The following is a 13,579-nucleotide window of genomic DNA, read 5'->3' as shown; positions in this document are numbered from 1 at the left end:
TCATTATTTCCCACCACGTCCCTTCAGATCAATTTGGAAGTTTATGAAAATTTTAAATTCAAACCAAATGATCATATATAAAGATGTATATGTTTGAATGCTTAACATTTCCAAATAGAAAATATAAAAATAAAACTGATTAGGTCATGTTAACACAAAGTCAAACAATTGCAAAATATAAAGGTGTTAAATCCCATATCAAATAAACTCAACTGCGCCTGAGCCGGCCAATCTAGTTGAATTCTTTTCTCTATGCACGTTTAACGTGAAATAATACATCTTTATCTACAGGATCCATACATACATACATGAGAACAAACATGGCATGTGTGTTATGGAGTGCTTATCATAATTGATAGGTTCTGTCTTTAAGCTACGACAGAATGACTTTTGTCAGGGTTTAATAAGTCAAATTGACAAACTCGTAAGTATTACAACAGCAGATAGCAAATCTGCTAGAGTTTATTAAAAATATAATCAAAGACTATTCTGTTATAGAACCTAAAAAATCCTGTTACAGATGTAGTGATAACATAAAATCATACAGTTACCGCCTGCTCTGCTGGCCGATGAATGGATTGCCAGCCAGTAAGAATTTGGAGAATGGCTTTAAGAGAATCTGAGGCTGCTTCCATAGTCCACTGTGGATAAAATTCACTTGGATGGAACAGGCATTCTTCACTGAACCCTGTCAATGTGCATGGTTGAGCTCCATTGAGGAATAGATCGCCCTCGGATATTATGAAGCCGGACTTTGCCACTTCTCTGTCTGCTGCCTATTGGAAGATTATATACATTTGAAAAAGAATGTCTACTCAGAAACGGGATGTAAGTTGTACAAATAGCTTATATTCCTTTCAGTGTAAATAAATACCAGACGGTATGAAATTAAAAAGTTTCATGTGACTTTTTTGTCACTGTACCCTGCCTCAGAATAGAATGCTACTGTGGATATAATGAACCTACGTTCTTCTTGTTCATATCAAACTATCAAAAAAATGAGCGAGAGATGGTCATGTACCTTTTGTTGAACTATAAGCCATGAGCTGATTAGTATTTGAGAATAATCTTGTCTTTAATTGTGTATCCACTTGTGCTTAGAAATTGCCAAGTGTAAGATCAAAATATGTAAGGCCATGAGTGTCATGTGCGATGATCCTAGCTATTGCTAGATGAGTGGCTGTGATCATTTTAACTAGAAGGAAAGATCCAGCCAAGCTTTGTTAACTGAATTATTCCTTTTCACGTTGTGTGTGAAAAGAGAGAGAAACATATATATAATTTTACAAAAAGGTTCCTCTGCGACTTGCAGAGAGAATAGCAGCCATTTACATTCTTAGTGCATTCCTCCTTCTTCCATTGTCAAAAACACTAACATGGCCTCAGAGCCAGGTTGCGCCATTTAAAATCTGGGCGTAAATCTGTGAGGTCACTGAGCTCAATCGAAGCTCACGAAAGGCTTGCAAGATGTCTGGATCTGGAGGCTCGGAGGTGAGAACTCCAATCTTCTACGGTGAGAAATACGAGTTCTGGAGAATTAAAATGGTAACAATCTTCAAATCCATTGGGTTATGGAATCTGGTAGAAAAGGGATTGCCAACACCTGATTCAAAGAAGAAGAAGAAGGAAGCTGAAGGGTCATCGGAAGACGATCGTGATGAAGAAATGATGGCAGTGCTAATGAGAGATGCAAAGGCTCTGGGAATTATACAAAACGCAGTCTCTGATCAGATCTTTCCTCGGATTGCAAACGCTGACTCAGCCAAGATGGCATGGGATCTACTGTACGGTGAATACCATGGTGGTAATCAGGTTAGATCTGTAAAACTTCAAAATCTTAGAAGAGAATTTGAGTATGCTAGAATGCGAGATGATGAATCCTTGTCTAGTTATCTCACAAGGCTGAATGACTTAATTAATCAGATGAGAACATTTGGTGAATCTCTTTCTAATGAGAGACTTGTGCAGAATGTTCTAATAAGCCTAAGTAAACCTTATGATTCGATCTGTTTGGTTATAGAAAATACAAAGTGTCTAGAGACTGTAGAATTGCAGGAAGTTGTTGCAATCTTGAAGAATCAAGAACAACGGTTTGATCTACATAATGTTGATACCACTGAGAAGGCATTTGCATCATTCTCAGTGAGTCCACAAGGGCAGAATATGAGTGGAGCTCAATCTGGTTCATCAAAATTTCAGAAGAATTGGAATCCCAAGGGAAAGAAATGGGATCCAAAGTCTCGATTTCAACAGAGACCTCTCAATAGCCCTGCATCCAATTCATACCAGACACAGTTAATGGGTCAAGAGAGTACCAAACCACAGTGTAGAGTGTGCTCTAAGTTCCATTTTGGTGAATGTAGATATAAAGGGAAGCCCAAATGTTATAACTGTGATAAGTTTGGTCATTGGGCTAGAGAATGCACTATAGGGAAGATTGTGCAAAAGGCAAATTCTGCAAATCAGGTGGAAGTGACAGGGAATCTGTTCTATGCTAATAGTGCAATTTCAGAGAAAAATGTCAATGGAAATTGGTACATTGACAGTGGTTGTAGTAACCACATGACAGGGAATGCTGATCTCCTTGTTGATATAAGAACAAATGTTGCTGGAAAGGTGCAAATGCCTACGAGGGTGTTAGTAAATGTTGCTGGAATGGGCTCATTGGAAATTGATACTAATAAAGGGAAGAAGTACATTAGAGAGGTCATGCATTTGCTAGGATTGAAGGAAAATTTGTTGAGTGTAGGTCAAATGGATGAGCATGGATATTATCTAGTGTTTGGAGGAGGTTTATGTAGTGTATTTGATGGACCTTCACTTGACAATCTTGTCATCAAGGTCAAGAAGAAGGAAAATCGTTGCTATCCTCTTTCTTTGTTGCACGACAATCAGTTGGTTCTGAAAGCGAGCATAGATCACTCTACTCGGACTTGGCACAGAAGACTAGGTCATTTGAACTTCAGGGGGTTGCAGCAACTCAGTGAGAAAAATATGGTGCATGGTCTTCCATACCTAGAAGAAATCAAAGATGTATGTCAAGGATGTCAATTTGGAAAGCAACATAGAGACTGGTTTCCAAAGAAACAATCCTGGAGAGCAAACTATCCCCTGGAACTTATTCATGTTGATTTGTGTGGTCCTATGCAGAATGCATCCTTGGCTAGAAACAAATATTTCATGTTACTCATCGATGATTGTACAAGAATGATTTGGGTGTATTTTCTCAGATACAAATCTGATGCATTCAATTATTTCAAAAGGTTCAAGTCAATGGTGGAACTGCAGAGTGGTTTCAAAGTTAAAAGTCTAAGGAGTGACAGAGGTGGAGAATTCTTATCTTCTGAGTTCACTAAGTTCTGTGAAATTGAAGGCATTCAAAGGCAACTCACCATGGCTTATACTCCTCAACAGAATGGAGTGGTGGAAAGGAACAATCGAATTGTGGTTGAAATGGCAAAAACTATGCTTCATGATAGAGGTATGCCATATGTTCTTTGGGCTGAAGCTGTACACACAGCTGTATATATTCTAAATAGGTGTCCTACAAAGGCACTTGGAAATACAACTCCTTTTGAAGCTTATAGTGGCAGAAAACCAGGCATAGCACATCTCAAGATTTTTGGTTCCCTGTGCTATGTACATGTACCTACTGAGACAAGACAGAAGCTAGATGCTAAGAGTGTTAAAGGTGTATTTGTGGGTTATGCTACATGTGAGAAGGGATACAGAATATTTAATCCATGTACTAACAAGTTAATCTTGTCAAGAGATGTAGTCTTTGATGAATCTATGACCTGGAATTGGAAAGAAAATTCACAAGGTTCAGTTGCTGCAACCTACATTCAGGATCAACCTGAAAATGTAGTTGGTGTGAATTCATATGAGATGAGTGTGATTGAAGGAAGTTCTCTCAACCCTAGTTCTCCTTCTCATACACAAGAACAAGAAAGTTGCACTCCTAAATCTGCAAAGCTTTCAGATGCTTATGACCACACACCTCTGAAATGGAGAAATCTTGATGATATTTTTGCTCAATGCAATCTGTGTGTTATGGAGCCTGAAAGATATGCAGAAGCAGCTCAAGATGAATCATGGTTAAGAGCAATGCAGGATGAGTTGACCATGATTGAAAAGAATGGTAGATGGGAATTAGTAGATAGACCAACAATGCAGCCTGTTATTGGGGTTAAATGGGTCTATAAAACCAAATTGAATCTGGATGGCACAGTCTTGAAGAATAAGGCAAGGTTGGTTGCCAAAGGTTATGCTCAGAAACCTGGTTTCGACTATAACGAAACCTATGCTCCAGTGGCTAGACTGGACACTATCAGAACCCTCATTGCATTAGCTGCTCAAAAGAGCTGGAGGTTGTATCAACTTGATGTTAAATCTGCCTTCCTAAATGGAGTACTACAGGAAGAAGTATATGTAGACCAACCAGAAGGATTCACAGTGCAAGGCAAGGAAGATAAAGTGTATAGGCTTCATAAAGCTCTTTATGGACTGAAACAGGCACCTAGAGCCTGGTATGGAGAAATTGATGCATACTTCTCCCAGTGTGGTTTTCAAAAGAGTCTCAGTGAACCAACATTGTACATCAAGTCAAGGGGAGAAAAGGATATCATAATTGTGTCTATCTATGTAGATGATATTGTCTACACAGGTAGTAGCAAAGAAATGTTGGAAAAATTCAAAGAGGACATGATGATGAAATATGAGATGATTGATTTGGGTCTACTTCACCATTTTCTAGGAATGGGAGTCATTCAAACTAATTTCAGCATATTTATTCACCAAAAGAAGTATGCCTCTTCCTTGTTGAATAAATTTGGGTTGAATGAATGCAAGTCTGTGTCTACACCACTGATTTCAGCTAAAAAACTTAGTAAGGATGATGGAAGTGGTCCAACAAATGAAGAACAATATAGAAAGATTGTGGGGAGTTTACTGTATCTTACAGCTACAAGACCAGACATAATGTATGCAGCAAGTCTACTTTCCAGGTTCATGCATTCTCCCACAAACAAACACTATAGAACTGCCAAAAGGGTTCTCAGATACATTAAATGAACATTAGACTATGGTCTGGAGTATGCGAAAGGTACAAACTCTATGGTGATTGGTTTCTGTGACAGTGACTGGGGAGGATCAGTGGATGATAGTAAGAGCACTTCAGGATATGCCTTCTCTTTTAGCAGTGGGATTTTCTCTTGGGCATCAGTTAAACAAACATGTGTAGCACTTTCAACTGCTGAGGCAGAATATATTAGTGCTTCAGAGGCGACTGCACAAGCAATCTGGCTTAGGTTTGTACTGGAAGATTTTGGGGAACTTCAAACTGAAGCCACTCCATTGCAGTGTGACAACACATCTGCAATTGCTATCACAAAGAATCCGGTGTTTCATCAGAAGACTAAACATATTGATCGAAGATACCATTTTATCAAAGATGCTCTGCAATAAGGAATCATTGATCTAGTTTACTGTCCTACAAAAGAGCAGTTAGCCGATATCTTCACAAAACCTTTGGCTAAGGATCGATTCAGCTATCTCAGAGGTTTGCTTGGAGTCAAATCAGCTCAAAGCTTAAAGGGGAGTGTTCAACTATAAGCCATGAGCTGATTAGTATTTGAGAATAATCTTGTCTTTAATTGTGTATCCACTTGTGCTTAGAAATTGCCAAGTATAAGATCAAAATATGTAAGGCCATGAGTGCCATGTGTGATGATCCTAGCTATTGCTAGATGAGTGGCTGTGATCATTTTAACTAGAAGGAAAGATCCAGCCAGGCTTTGTTAACTGAATTATTCCTTTTCACGTTGTGTGTGAAAAGAGAGAGAAACATATATATAATTTTACAAAAAGGTTCCTCTGCGACTTGCAGAGAGAATAGTAATAACCATAGTAGTTGGTTAGTTGGTTATACAGTTGAAATAGTCGGTTATACAGTTGTAAGTTTGTTAAGTAGGATTGGGTTGTTAGAAAGATAAAGAATATGAGAAGGGTAGTATTGTACTTTTGTAACTGTTAGTTTTCTCTACATAAACGAAATGTGTAAGGCATTTGGGTTGATCTTTTTATCTCCCAAAACATATATTTAAGAGTTCATCATTCTCTTTAGCTTCTTCTTTTCTCTAGTTTTTCACAAGCTATTCTTTTCTTCCTCTCTGTTAATATGGTATCATCGCCGGTGTGCATTAGTCACTGATTGTGATCCTGGTGTGCTCCGCTGTTCGTCGCTTCATTGGGGGTTCGGTTTGGTGGCTGTTCGTTGCTTTATTGGTGTGCGATTGAAGCAAGATTGGTTTTCTTTTCGGTTCAGGTGGTTTCTGATTCTTTAGCTTCTTCCATTTAAGCAGAGTAATGATTTGATAGAGTTGGGTTCTTTTGTTGATTTGTATATGTTGATTTGCTACGATAATTAGAAAGTGTTGTTTTGCTGGAAGTGTCATTCTTTCATGCATTCAAGAAGGTGTCATTCCTTCTAAATCAAGAATTTGTGTGTTCAAGAAGGTGTTATCCTTTCTTCTCAAAGTGTCAGTCTCTGTGCATAATCTCAATTGATCATTAGTTGTTATTGTTTAAAGATAATCATGGGTAGTTCAACTTTTAAAGTCGATGGAATACTAGGTATGCTTACCATCAAACTAAAAGATGATAATTTTGCCAAATTGGCGTTTCAATTTCAGTCTGTTTTGAGGGGGTATAAATTGTTTGGTCATTTCGATGGCACAACTATGTGTCCATCAAAGTATGTGGTTAATCCAGAAGCTGGGGTTACAAAGGAGATTACTGAGGCGTTTATGGATTGGGAGTCTACAGATATGGCGTTGCTTAGTTTACTTCTTGCCACTTTAACTGATGTTGCGATGGAGTATGTTCTTGGTTGTAGGACTGCTCATGAGGCGTGGGTCAATTTGGTTGATAGATATGCATCTGTTTCTAAGTCTAGAGTCAACCATCTCAAAACTGAGTTACATACCATTCAAAAAGGGTCTGATACAATTGATAAGTATCTCTTGAAGTTGAAAGGTATTACGGATCAACTCACTGCTGCAGGTGAATCTGTATCTGACAATGACATAATAATTACTGGTCTTGCTGGTTTGCCAAAGGAATATGGGACTATTCGTACAGTTATTTTGGCCAGAGAGTCGTCTATTTCCTTAAAAGAATTTAGAGCACAACTATTGGGGGCAGAAAGGGAGATTGAAGGAGAGTTTAATGTTTTGTCTCAGAATTTGTCTGCGTTATATGTTCAAGTTTCGAGTTTAAGCACTGGTTCAAGTTCAGCTTCATCTTCGAATTCTCAGGCACATAATCATATTCCTGCCAGTACTGCGGGAACAATTACTGCGGTGCCATATGGTTCCACTTCTCAGGGTCCACAAAATTCAGTACATCAGTCTTTGCCTTTACCACCATTTCAATATCCTGTTTATCCTGTTCCTTCACAATATCCAGCAGGATATCTTCCACCATCACAATCTCTTATGTATCCTGGTGAGTCGTATGGATATGGTTTTATTGGTCATCCTAGTGATCCAAATAATCATGCTGCACAGCTTAATGTGGGAGCCCAATTTGGGCCTCGAGCATCACATGGGAGTCAATACAGAGGCAATAATTACAGGAATAATAACACTTTCAGGGGACGATGATATGGTTCAAGCAACTCACGGCAAAATTGTAATAATTCTTGGTCTGGGAGTACTTCTACAAGGACAAATGCTGTGATAGAATGTCAAATTTGTAACAAAAGGGGGCATACTGCAGCCAACTGTTATCAGAGGAACGTCAATGCTACTAATTCCAACTATGTTGTTGAATGCCAAATCTGTGGCAAGAGAGGACATTCAGCACTTGATTGTTATCAAATAAGCAATTATTCATATCAAGGGCAGCTTCCACCCTCATCATTGTCTGCAATGCATGCTCAACAAACCACGCCATTTATTCCTCAAAATGCCTGGATTGTTGATTCCGGTGCATCTCATCATATGACAGCTGATGTTAATTCCTTGAATCATGTCACACCTTTTGAGGGTTCTGACAAAATCACTATTGGCAATGGTACTGATCTATCAATCCAAAATATTGGGTCCACTACTTTACAAACTAACAATCACTCTCTTATTCTCAACAAAGTATTACATGTTCCACATATTGCGCGAAGTCTTTTATCTGTGAAACAACTCTGTGCTGACAATAAGAGCTGGTTTATATGTGATGAATCTGAATTCTTTGTGCAGGACAAGAAGACAAGGGAAATAGTGTATCAAGGAAAGAGTAAGCCTGAAGAATTGTTCCAGATTCTGATTGTGCAAAGGCAGAGAGGAGTACAGTCTATTACAAGTAGTCCAGTTGAGTATGTGGGTAAAGCTATCAAATGTGATACATGGCATCAGAGATTAGGGCATCCTACTCCTGAAATCATGAATTGTATGTTACAAAAGTCGAATATTGTGGCTGATAGAGATAGTAAGTCTAGTGTTTGTGTGTCTTGTATTCAAGGGAAAATGTCTAGAACTCCATTTCCAATTAGATCAGTTACTTGTACTTCTCCATTTGAAAAAATACACTCGGATGTTTGGGGTCCTTATCCTGTGAAGTCCTTATAAGGTTATAGGTACTATGTAACTCTAATTGATGAATATACCAGATATGTGTGGATTTTTCCGATGAGTAATAAATCAGATGTGTTTCAAATCTTTGTGCAATTTTATAATTTTGTCCTTACTAAGTTTGGGGTGCACATTAAAGGTTTGCAAACAGATGGTGGAATAGAGTATGTTAGTAAAGCTTTTACTGATTTTCTAGCTAGCAAGGGTATAAGTCCATTCATTTCTTGTCCATATACTCCACAACATAATGGAGTGGCAGAAAGGAAACATCGCCATATAGTTGAAACTGCAATCACACTTCTCAATGCTGCTGGTTTAACTTCTGAGTTTTGGTATTTTGCATGTGCACACTCTGTCTTCTTGATTAACAGAATGCCATGTAAGTTTCTTTCTTTGTCCTCTCCGTATCAAATGCTATATAGGAAAATCCCTGATGTACACTCAATCAAGATTTTCGGATCAACTGTGTTTCCTTGGTTAAGGCCATATGCTACAAATAAATTGCAAGCCAGATCTGCTATGTGTATATTTTTGGGCTATTCTCGGAAGTGTATTATATCTTGACATGTTGTGTTTGATGAATCATGTTTTCCTGGGAAATTACCTAAGGCAGTTCAGTCAGTTGGGGTCCAAAGTCATGATTCCCAGAGATGTACACCAGTGATTATACCAGTTTCTTTATATCACAGAGAGCATGTCAATAGTCCAATTCATGAGTCTTAAGTGCTTGCACAAGATTCTAGTTCAGCTGAGGTCAATGTAAGTCGACATCAGTCTCCATCTATCTCACACAATGATACTGCCGTTGTCTCAGATTCTCAGGCAATTGAATCGGCATCAACAACAGGCTTTACTATTTCCTTTCACACTGATACACTTCCCTTGCTTCCTGTCGTTAATCCTGCACAGTTACAGGTAGTTCTACCTTTTGATGCTTTCTCTTCATCTAGTGCATCAGATAATGTTCCGATACGTTCCCATGGGATGCAGACTCGGTTACAAACAGGTACAATCACGAGGCAAAGTTATTCTAACTATCTGGCCTTCCTACATGAGTTGTTTTCTTTACAACTACTGGATTGTAATTCTGATAATCAATGTTTACATCCATATCAAGCTGGTTTCTCATTTCTGGCTCATGTCTCTGATCATGAAGAACCAAAAACGTTCAAAGGTGCTGCCAGTAAGAAAGAATGGCAGACTACCATGCAGGAGGAATTTGACGCTCTCAAAGCTCAGGGGACTTGGATTTTAGTTCCACTTCCATCACATCGAATGATAGTTGGTAGTAAGTGGGTTTATAAGATCAAGAAGAATCCAGATGGGTCTATTTCCAGATTCAAGGCCCGATTGGTTGCCCAGGGATTTACACAGGAACATGGTCTTGACTACTCTGAAACTTTTAGTCCTGTTGTTAGACATACTATAGTCAGGATTATACTTGCACTTGCTGCTCAGTTTGGTTGGTCTTTGCGCCAATTGGACGTAAAAAATGCATTTTTACATGGTGAGTTAGAAGAAGAGGTTTATATGCAGCAACCCCAAGGTTTTGTTGATCAGGAGAATCCGACTCATGTTTGCAAATTAGTGAAATCTCTCTATGGTTTAAAACAGGCTCCTCGGGCTTGGAATTCCAAGTTTACAAGCTATCTTCCAGCCCTTGGGTTTACACCTTCTCTTTCTGATTCAAGTCTATTTGTCAAGACTGATAATGAAGATATTATTTTGTTGCTGTTGTATGTGGATGATATCATCCTTACTGGTTCCAATTCCATAAAGGTACAAGGCATAATCGACAACTTGGCAGAAGTGTTTGATCTTAAAGATATGGGCCGATTGAGCTATTTCTTGGGTTTGCATATTCATTACAATGATGATGGGTCTCTGTTTATTAACCAATCCAAGTATGCAGCAGACTTGTTGAAAAAGGCAGGCATGGAGTCCTGTAAGCCCACGTCTACTGCTTCCAAGCCACACACATAGATTCTTGCTGGTGAAGGTACATTGTTATCTGATCCAAGTCAATATCGAAGTATTGATGGTGCCCTTCAGTATTTGACTTTTACAAGGCCTGATCTTGCTTATTCAGTGAATATGGTGTGTCAATTTATGACAGCACCAACTGATGCACATTTTCATCTGGTCAAAAGAATCCTTCGATATATTCAGGGAACCATCAGCTATGGTTTATGCTATACTAAAAGTGACAATTTCCACATCACTGCCTATTCAGACTCTGATTGGGCTGCAGATATTACTACTAGAAGATCAATTTCAGGTTTTCTGGTTTATATTGGCTCTAATCCTGTTTCCTGGCAATCCAAGAAGCAATCTACAGTATCCAGAAGTTCTACTGAAGCTGAGTACAAAGCTTTGGCACACTGTGCAGCTGATGTGTCATGGATTCGATCTGTGTTCAAAGATATTCATCAGTTTCTTCCTAGTCCTCCTGCTCTTCACTGTGATAATCTGTCAGCCCTTGCCTTAAGTTCTAATCCGGTGTTTCATTCTAAGATCAAACACCTTGATACAGATTACCATTTTGTTCGAGAAAAGGTACAAAAAGGTGACATCAGTGTTCATTATATTCCAACAGATGATCAGGTTGCTGATGTATTCACCAAGGGATTACATAGTCCTGTTTTCTTGAAGCATTGCCGGTTTCTTGGTTTGGGATTGTCACCAATTGTGCAGCAAACTAAGCTCGATTGCCCCATGCTTAGTTTGAGGGGGGAGTAATAACCATAGTAGTTGGTTAGTTGGTTATACAGTTGAAATAGTCGGTTATACAGTTGTAAGTTTGTTAAGTAGGATTGGGTTGTTAGAAAGATAAAGAATATGAGAAGGGTAGTATTGTACTTTTGTAACTATTAGTTTTCTCTACATAAACGAAATGTGTAAGGCATTTGGGTTGATCTTTTCATCTCCCAAAACATATATTGAAGAGTTCATCATTCTCTTTAGCTTCTTCTTTTCTCTAGTTTTTCACAAGCTATTCTTTTCTTCCTCTCTGTTAATAAATAGCAGCCATTTACATTCTTAGTGCATTCCTCCTTCTTCCATTGTCAAAAACACTAACACCTTTTCTGTATAATATTCAATGGTTTTTTTCTTATTCCCTGCTTCATAAATGTTGCATTGAGAGTATATCTGATATAAACAACTTAATTAGATAATGCAGTTCAGATAGATTCTAAAGATCAAGGAGATAGTTACGAAGTTTCATTAACCTGGGATTCTACGCTGGCGCAAACGGCATATATACCCCAGTTTCGAGTGTAATTGTAGTAAAGATGAACTTTCCCAAATCTAAGACGAGGTTGTCTTTGCCTTGTTCCATCAAAAAAACAATGATGGATTGTCACCCGAATGCATCTGTCACCAACGTGCGAGGGGTCCGCTCCAATAAGCATCGTCTTGTCATGTTGTGCAAAGTAACATCTGGTTCAAAGGGAAGGAGAAACTATCAGATAGGTTATATCAGTATCCAAATTTATATCGTATTATAGGGCATAAGTTTAAACCCACCTAGAGATAGTTATGTCTGTACTTTGTCTGGTGATATCTATGAGTCCATCATCATAATCACGAAGGCTGCATCGGTCTATCCATATGTGCCTAGAGTTCGGTTTAATCTGAATGCCATCAACATCATGTCCTCTACCACCTTCAAACTCGAGGTTGCATACAATTATATGCTCACATTCCTTCAGCCTAAGTCCCTTTCCCGTGAGCTTTATCCTTTGACCTCGTCCATCAATTGTCTTATAAGACGACACGCTCAAGTAAGATGAAAGGTGAATGGTGCCAGAAACCTCAAAGACAATCCAGAGTGGTTATTGTTTTCGGCATCCTTCACGAAGTGAGCCTGGACCATCATCTAAACACCAAAACATACATTCCACTCATCGATGCAATACGGAAAACATTCCATCCAGTAAGGAGACAAAGCAAAAATGTCAAAAACTATCTTTTTGTTTCCACCCTCAACCCGTTTTTTCAAAAATGTCATATTGATATTGCCAAATCTTATTTTTCTATCAATCAAAATTCAAAATAAGCTGTTTATAAATGTACATTCCAATTTTTAGTTTTTGATAAGTATTCTGAAAGATTGAGGTATGTTTGAGACTGCTTTTTAAAGGGCAATAAGCATGTTCTAACAACCAAAAACACTTCCAACTGTATTTTACAAAAATATTGAAGTGTTTCTAGGTCGTAGAAGCCCTTATGGAGAAGTAACTGTTAGATGTTTCTTCAAGAAGCACTTCCATAAAAATTCAATTTTTTAAAATAAAAATATACTTCTACAAAAGCACTTATGAACATAATTGCTTCCTACTTAAGCCGCCCCGAACGAAACCTAATAGTAAGAAGCAAAAAAACAGATGCATTACTTAGGAGTATGGAATCCAGCCTATCTGGTCCCTCATCCAGCCATATGCTACTTGATTACAGATCCTTGCACCAAATGGGCATCTAACTTACAAGAATGGTTTCATTTTGTTCCATCTTCTTAAAGCAATAAAGAGCTAAAAATGCTAGTATTGCTCTCAAAATTTCAGTCCTTTTTTTTTTTTTCAGTCCTTTTTTTTTTTTTTTTTACAAGAAAAAAGAATATCTAAAACTAGTCCAATAGGCAAGGGCGATTCGAAATTCGTGCTCGGTGGGTGGACCGCCCTAATCAACTAGCCTAACTCACGTTTGCGGTCTACAAATTCTCTCATCTCTTCTAACCCCATATTCAATTTTGTTCAGAAACAAAACCCCACCATGATTCCCAAGCATCTAATTGACATAAATGGCAAAAACAAAAATTGGCGCTTCTGATTAAAATATGTGCTTCTGATTAGTATTTGAATTAGTCGCTGTTGCGACCCAGTAAATTTTCTGAGTTAATTTGCATGCTTGGTTGGAACCATGATCCAATTTAAAACTGTCTCCTCCTCTCA

The 13,579-nt window shown here is 38.3% G+C and overlaps 1 pseudogene; it reads right to left on the bottom strand.

Annotated features, from left to right (window-relative positions):
• Window positions 1–326: 326 nt before the first annotated feature.
• On the bottom strand, window positions 327–12,655 carry LOC114826098 (putative pectate lyase 21; annotated as a pseudogene).
• Window positions 12,656–13,579: the final 924 nt, after the last annotated feature.

Source organism: Malus domestica, chromosome 07 (assembly GCF_042453785.1).
Source record: "Malus domestica chromosome 07, GDT2T_hap1".
NCBI classification, from domain to species: Eukaryota; Viridiplantae; Streptophyta; class Magnoliopsida; order Rosales; family Rosaceae; genus Malus; species Malus domestica.
Note: the sequence above shows the minus strand (reverse complement) of the source record. Positions and strands in the feature narration are given on the sequence as shown.